The sequence below is a fragment of the Microcaecilia unicolor genome, chromosome 1 (assembly GCF_901765095.1).
Source record: "Microcaecilia unicolor chromosome 1, aMicUni1.1, whole genome shotgun sequence".
In the NCBI taxonomy this organism is placed as follows: domain Eukaryota; kingdom Metazoa; phylum Chordata; class Amphibia; order Gymnophiona; family Siphonopidae; genus Microcaecilia; species Microcaecilia unicolor.
The window spans coordinates 572,060,008-572,068,498 of record NC_044031.1 but is presented as its reverse complement, the minus strand read 5'-3'; positions in this window follow the sequence as shown (position 1 = coordinate 572,068,498).

Sequence of the window (8,491 nt, the reverse complement as noted above, 5' to 3'; positions counted from 1 at the left end):
ATTTTACCTCCCTAGTGTGCCCTGTTACATTTACCCAGTCAATATCGGGTTAATTGAAACCACCCATTATTATTGTGTTGCCCAGTTTGTTTGCGTCCCTAATTTCCTTTAACATTTTTGCATCCATCTGTTCATCCTGGCCAGGTGGAAGGTAATACACTCCTATCACTATCCTTTTCCCTTTTACCCATGGAATTTCAATCCATAGTGATTCCAATATGTGTTTTGTTTCCTGCAGAATTTTCAATCTGTTTGATTCAAGGCTCTCCTTAATATACAATGCTACCCCTACATCAATTCGATCCACCCTATCACTACGATATAATTTGTACCCCAGTATGACAGTGTCCCACTGGTTTTCCTCCTTCCACCAGGTCTCATTTAGTGCAATACATAGGTGGTCGGTGGCCCAACTGTTTGGGGAGGCTAAAGGGGCGGGGTTATGGGTGGGGCCAGGGGTGGAGCTTAAATCCGTAATTGTCTGATAACACACAGAAAAAATAAATAAATAAAAATAAAAGTCACAATTGATACCTTTTATTAAATTTAGATATTAGATCGCTCAACTACAAAACACTATGCACAACTTTGTGCAAAAACACACTCAGAACCTTACTGCACCATAAATATTACACTGGGCAGAACCTAATACACCAATATACCACCCATACGGAAAATGCAGACCGTCAACAATATGAAACAAGGATCATAATATCACAATTCTCATGTAGAGCCACAAAACATCCTAATTCATGTTTAATGTGGGATAAAATGCCATACATAAGTAAATGAATATAAACATTTAATGTTGAGCACCTGATTCTCAAAGTGGACATATTCCAAACACTATAATGAATATAAAATGATCTTTTCTACCTTTGTTGTCTGGTGACTTTGTTTTTCTCATCATGCTGGCCCAGTATCCGATTCTGCTGCTATCGGTCCTCTTAACTCCGTTTCCAGGACTTCCTTTCCATTTATTTCTTTACTTTCTGCCTTTCTTCTTCATTTCTTGTCCTCCTCGCTCCCCTGCCCCCCCTCCAGCCATCCATACCCACCCATTGATTCTCTCCTCTTCCCTGCCCCCCTCCAGCCATCCACACCCACCCACCCATTGATTCTCTCCTCTCCTCTCTGTTCCCGGCAGATTTTCTAACAGGAGCTGCTCATCAATCAGAGAGCTCTATTTGAATGCAGATTAACATACAGACACTCTAATGGGAATTTTTAGTCAAAAACACTAGCTAAACCCTTCGTTTTTGGATCAAAGTTCACATTTTTGATCAGAGCCATGCCCTAACATTAAGGCTGTAAACATTTCCAACAATTTTTACCCATAAATATGCCAAATGAGAACCTCCCAAAAATGGACTAATTTGCATATGGCTTGAGCAAATTTGAGTACATAGCATACCAATCCCACTTCCTAGCACCTAAATTCTGCAATTAGATTTAATGCAAATACTTTAAAACTTATTTTTAGCACTTTTAAAATTTCAGGGTTCAGTGCAAGTCTCTTTGGTGTGAACTGCTCATGTGCAGGAATTCATGATTCCTAGTTAAATATCTCCCTGGCAACCCAGGACACCTCAGCCAACCCCCTGCTCTGCTCTCCCAGCAGTAAGATAATCAAATTACAACTGGTTATACACAAGGCTAGAGACAGCTTTCACTTAAGCTGCTGCTATTTAAACCCCCCAGAGCAGCAGCAGAGAACTACTACTAATACTATTTAGCATTTCTATAGAAACAGCTGATCCATCCTGCTATGGCTGGGGAGGCATAGCCTCCCCAAGCCTCTTATACTGGCGCCTATGGTGCAATATATCTAACTCTCCCATCTTATTTCTTATGCTTCTGCATTCGCATATAGACATTTCAAACTATGTTTGTTGTTCCTAGTTTATCATGCTCAGTACTTGAACAGTATTAATTTGCAATCTTTTTGTCTGATTTTTATTTGTATTTAAGGACACCTGATCTACTATGGTCTCTTTTGCAACCTCACTATCAGGATACCCTATCTTTCCCTGTTTTGGTGATATCTTTGAAAGATACCTTATCCCGAACCATGCGCTTTTGAGCGATTGTCGGCTTTCCCCCAGTTTCTAGTTTAAAAGCTGCTCTATCTCCTTTTTAAATGCCGAGGCCAACAGCCTGGTCCCACCCAGGTTAAGGTGGAGCTCATCCTTTCAGAATAGGCTCCCCCTTCCCCAGAATTTTGCCCAGTTCCTAACAAATCTAAAACCCTCCTACCTGCACCATCGTCTCTTCCACGCATTGAGACTCCGGAGCTCTGCCTATCTCTTGGGCCCTGCGCGTGGAACCGGTAGCACTTCAGAAAATGCTATCCTAGAGGTTCTGGATTTGAGCTTTCTACCTAAAAGCCTACATTTGGCTTCCAGAACCTCTCTCCCACATTTTCCTATGTCACTGGTACCCACATGTACCAAGACAGCCGGCTCCTCCCCAGCACTAACTAAAATCCTATCTAGGTGACGCGTGAGGTCCGCCACCTTTGCACCAGGCAGGCAAGTCACCAGGCAATCCTCATGTCCACCAGCCACCCAGCTATCAATATGCCTAATGATCCCTTTCCTAATAATTCTTAGCATCCTGTTTGCTTTTTTGGCTGCCATCCACACTGGGCAAAAGATTTCAGTGTATTGTCTGCAACTATTTGCTTGTACAGAGTCTGGTAAAAGCATTGGTCAGAAGGTAAACCTCACAATGCACCAGAGAAGCCACACAGGGATGAAACCATTTATATGCACTGAGGTAAAAGTTTCAGTTGCATTGGGACAGGTAATTAGGGAATGTACACTCTTGCTAGGAAGTATGGAAAAATATCACTCTGGTATTTAGATATATGTAATGAGACCTCCTTTTCATCTATAGATCTGAATTCAAAGCCCAAATCTAATGCTAAACAATAGATACAAGGCTCAGATGTTATTAAAAAAAAAAAAAAAATAGAAAGCTTGGCATCAGATAGAATAGTGGAAAAGTGACATCCAGGAAAGCAATAGGGCACCCTAGGGGCACTGTAGTGGACTTTATAAAATGCTTCCAGGTACACATCACCATTGCTCCCTTACCTTGTCTGCTGAGCCCCTCAATATCCATTACCCCCAACTGTACACTGTACAGGTGAAGAAAGCACCAATATGTGTGTACAGTGGGTTTTGGAGGCTCACAGTTTCCTCCACAAGTGTAACAAGTAGGGGGCGGTTGAAGCCTGGGTCCACCTGTCTGCAGTGCACTGCACCACTACTAGACTACTCCAGGGACCTGAATGCTATTCTAATGGACCTGAGTATAACATCTGAGGCTTGCAAGTAATATTTTTAATCACATTTTTTTGAGGTGGGAGGGGGATTGTGACCACTGGGGGAGTAATGGGAGGTGATTCCAGATTCCCTCCACTGGTCATCTGATCATTTGGGGCACCTCTTGTGTGGCGTAGAGGAGTAGCCTAGTGGTTAGTGCAGCAGACATTGATCCTGGGGAAGTGGGTCTAATTCCCACTGCAGCTATTCAGCATAAAAACAGGTCTAGCTCAAAATGTCTAAGTTTTAGTCTTGGGCGTTTTTGTTTTGTTCCATTATGGCTGAAAGACGTCTAAGTCTTAGGAACGCCCAAGTCCCACCTTGAACACGCGCCCTTGAGACTTAGATGTCCTTCTGACAGACTTCAGAGAAAAACGTCTAAAAAGAGGTTTTGAAAATACTGATTTGGACGTTTTTGTGAGATAAATGTCCAATTGCAGACTTATGTCACTTTTTGGACATTTTTCTCTTTTGAAAATGAGCCTGATGGGTGCATGCCATCTGGTCCAGATGATTTATTACTCTTTAATTTGTCATTTTGGCTCAGTACATCTTCCATGATCAGAGATTTCTTTCAGTTCCTCTGCATCATCACCCTAGAAAACCATTTCCAGTACGGGTAGATGTCTTACATATTTTTTCGTAAAGACCAAAGCAAAGAATTCATTCAGTTTCTCCGCACTGGCCTTGTCGTCCCTAAGTGCCCCTTTATGATTTAATGGTCCCACAGATTCCCTCGCAGGCTTTCTGCTTCTGATGTACATGAAAAAGTTGTTGATGTTGGTTTTTGCCTCTGCGGCAAGTTTCTCTTCATATTCTCTTTTAGCCTTCTTTATAAATGCTTTGCATCTAGCTTGCCAGTGCTTGAGAGTGCTGACAGGAGGCATGCAGTCATCTGGCATTCCTCTCCTGAGTTTTTCATGAGCAAAACCTTACAGGAGTTCAAGGTTGGCCCTATAATGTTAGTCAACCCAAAAAACTCTGAACGTATCAAGCTTTATCTAGTTCTTCCCATAGCCCATTTACCTGGATCATACTCGACAACAGGAGCAAAAGGCAAAGGCCATAGTCAGAATTTTTCTAATGCATTTCTGGAGCAGGACCAATATTGAAAGCATGAGCCTGGGTGTAAAACTTGCTGTTAGGCGTCTTCTGTTTTTTCTCAGGTTGAACTTAGGTCTTAAAAGAGGAGTAATTAAATATTTAAAAAGCCAAACCCAGGCTTTCTGTTTTTTATTCGTATGGATAGTTGATGTAAATATGTGAACAAAAATGTATAAATTAAAAAAAAAAATCCAAACCCAGATCTAAAAGTCAGTTCTTGAGTAGGGAGGTGGAGAAATTGCAGCTGCTGCAAGACCAGTAAGAGAGAGCTATTCTTCTTTTCCCTCTCCAATTCATATATGCTGCGTCAGCAGGAGAAATGAAAAAGGCAGGAATGGACAAGTGTCCCTTATCCTATGCTTCTATCAAGCTTTTTGCGATCAATATTGTGAAAGGGCCAATGTGCAACAGGGTAGACACTATGAAAAGTATTAATAACAGGAGAGATCCTGAGTACCGCCAATGGGTTTCTTCCCCCCCCCCCCCCCCGACAATATAAGGTATTCCTTATGGGTATCCTGAAAATTTGAACCATTAGAACAAAAGATCGAGAGGCAGTATATACAAATAGCTCTCATGCATATTTATTGGGGAAACCCTGAAAACCCAACTCAATTCCAGCCTTCAAAGTCCAAGATTGGACACCCCTGGTCTAGAGTTTAGCAGCATGCATTTTGGATGCAAACCCCCAAGGGAGTAGTACCTTATAAAGGGGGAAGTTAGTCTGCACCCAAACTAACAGCAGAATCTGGGAGGGATTGTATTTGATGATCATCAGCTGATGGAAAAGGTAAATAAAGTAATGGCAAAAACCAGGAAGCCACTTGGATACAGAGGGAGAGGAGTGGGCAGCAGCAAAAGGGAGGTGAGAGTGCCTTTGTATAATTCTTCAGTGAATCCAATATACTGTACGAATCTGGAGACTGCACCCTCAAAAGAGCATATATGTATACTGAGTGCAGTTATGTCAAGAGAGGCTCTTATTATGGAAGGAAACAAACTGACTTCACTTTTGAAACATGAAAATACAATTTTGTTCCACATAAAAGAGTTTGCATTTCTTGTATACTATTGCCAATAGCAGTTAGTTTAAGGCAGCCACTAAAACGGTCAGTAGGTCTCAGTGAAATCTATATGGGGAACAAAGATCTAAACATGCATACTGAGGAGGAAAGGGAATACATATATAGATTAAGACAGAGATACATTTGAATACCTTCAAAACATAAAAAGGAGAGGAAGCAGGTCTTTGGTGATGGAAAACAGGTTTAGGAATGGGATGAGTGCGCAGTCTAATCTAAGGAAATACTTACTTCTTTACAAAACATGTGGTGGTTCAATGTAGAACAAGGCCAATATCAGAATTAGGATTTCTCATAGAAAGGAAGGGCATCAAGAACCAAGTGCTACAACAGCAACCATTTTTAGAGTTCAAGTCACGGAAGACTTATGCAGAAGGAAGTGTGCTGAAAAACCACATTGCAGAGTGCATTAAGTTTTGGACTTAACACGCGCAAATGTAGGATTTTTAACATGTGGCAAGCCCAAAATAGAAATTGTATCAAGGGGTGTTCCCAGTATGCTCATATTTAGACTATACCATTTTGCAGTGTGCACTGAGAACCAGTATCGCTGTCCACCTCATCTTTAAATTTGTCCAGCTTTCGTGAGTCAACATAATGGTCTGATGAACTCAGTGCAAAAGCGGGGGGGGGGGGGGGGGGGGGGGGGGGGGGGGGTTAAGGGGTTAAAAAAAATGATCAGGGAGCTAGGAAACACCACTTTTAGCTTAGACCCCCAACAGAGCAGTACTTCTAGACGTCCATAACCTAGGGGTGAAACACTTCTTTCACATTTAAGGCATGTGTTAAACGTTGTCATTAATTCACAAAACCAAGCACTTACTATTTACTAAATAGGAGGTGCTTAAGTGCTTAGCACATGGTAAGTGTATAGTGCAGCTGGCTAATGGCCCGACAGGAAAATTCAGGCTCCGCTACTCAAAACTCCAGTGCCATACAGAACAGTGTGGGAAAAAAAAAACACGTCCTAATGCTCAATGCTAACAGTATGCAAATAGTCTGTGCAGTTAGCATTGAGCATTAGGAAGTTAAGGGGGAGGACTGTGCCTGGGCATGCACACAACAGCTGTGCGTAAGCAAAGCTCTTGTGCTCATGCCCAAATGGGGAACAGGGAGCTATGCATGACTTGGGGGGGGGGGGGGGGGGGGGGACACCAGTGCGTCCGAGGTTTGTGGTGAGTGGAGTCTCATCGCTACTAGTCTTTAGTAGACCTGCTGGAACTGAGGTATTAATCCCCATCTCTCTGGTGTGAGGAATAGTTGGTAATTCTTCAACCAAAGAAGAGATTTCCCATTGCAAAAAGGGACAGTTGGGGCCCTTATTCAGGGCAGTCAAATTTTACACTGTTCATTTCCAGTGCTGCCTGCTGAAACCTGCTAGCAACCCACGGATCACCTGTTGAAATGATGTGGCATTGTACTGGGACTCTATTGTGCTTGAATTGACAGGGCACTTCAGACACCCTAAGCCAGCTCTGAGCTAGCGTAAGGTTTCTAGTGGTAAGGGCACCTTTGTTGAGTGCGCTGTTGTCAGAACATCAGAGGGAACAGGAAAATGACCTCATTTACATCCTTTTGACTACATTACCATGCTATCTATGCTGAATGTAGGCGAGATCATTGTTTCCTGCGTTAAGGGCCTCCGAGCATTGTGCGCAGGTTAATGCATACACTAGTCTAGCATTAATGGCCTCTAGCGCCTGTGTTTGCTTCTGTCCATTGGGCTGTCAGTAACTTCCGCAAAACCCCTTAACAAGTCACACAGTAGCCTGTTTCCATGTGTTAGCTACATGTTAAAAGTGCTTAACACATTTTAGTTAAAGGGCAAAATAGTTAATTAAAAAAAAAAATAAAAGATGCTGGTGAGCCATTTTATCTATGCAGCAGTAACATGCAGACTCTAAAATTTAACTGCCATTCCTCTGCAAAAGCTAATTCAGCTTCAGAAACATGACACAAACCTATTTCTTTCACCTGCTCTTCTGGATAGAAACAAGATGGCTTCACTTTACAAATGTGAAAATACAATTTATTTCACATAAAGGAATCTGCATTTCATGCAAATATTACCAATTTCTCATGTTTGCTGCCTAAGGACTTTTTAAATGAAGATCAGACAATTTAGCCACCACTTGTGATACCCAGAAAGCAATTATAATCTGTGATAACATGATCTAACAGATACATAGAAAACCTTTGCAGGTTCTCTCTCCAGTTTCTCAATTTCCAGACAGTATGTAAAACCATCTCCAATTCTCAGGTACCAATCAAATACTTACACAAGATCCCTAGTGGATACAAGGGAGAGAGTTGCAGCTGTTTCTTCTTTTTTGTAAAATAAGTAACTTAAGGGCCTTTTACTAAAGCATAGCGTGCGCTTAGTGCCATGTGGCACATGCATATAAAATAGAACACAGCATTTTGTGAGCGATATCTGCTAGCATGCACTAAGCTTTAGTAACAGGGCCCTTAATCTTCACAGGGTACAAAGAAAAGGAGGGCATTAAACTCTGGCAATACAGGGGCACTATTGTAGGGTCAAAGGGTATATAAGAAGAGTGAGATTCAGAAGTGAGTTGGGGACAAAGTACAGATAGAGATATTTAAGAACAGGAAAGAAAGGAGAAATGTGGGAAGAGAAGGCTTCAAGCTTGAATCTTCCTGACTCAAATGCTGCAATCACCACAAATATTCACAGCATATCTGCATGTAGTGATTTAGGAAAACAGGTATATTGCAGAATTTGTCCTGAAAAAGGGACTTATTTGTGGTGCTGTTTACTAAGCCGCGTTGTAGGTGCCCTAGTGTTTTTAGCACGTGTCAACACCAGAGACACCCATATATTCCTATGGGTGTCTCCAGCATTAGTATGTGCAAAAAACGCTAGAGCATCTTAGTAAGCAGGACCCAAGGTTGGTAAGAGGTTCTACTAGTTCCTAGCCTTGAAAATCACACATTTATGATGGACTCATATTT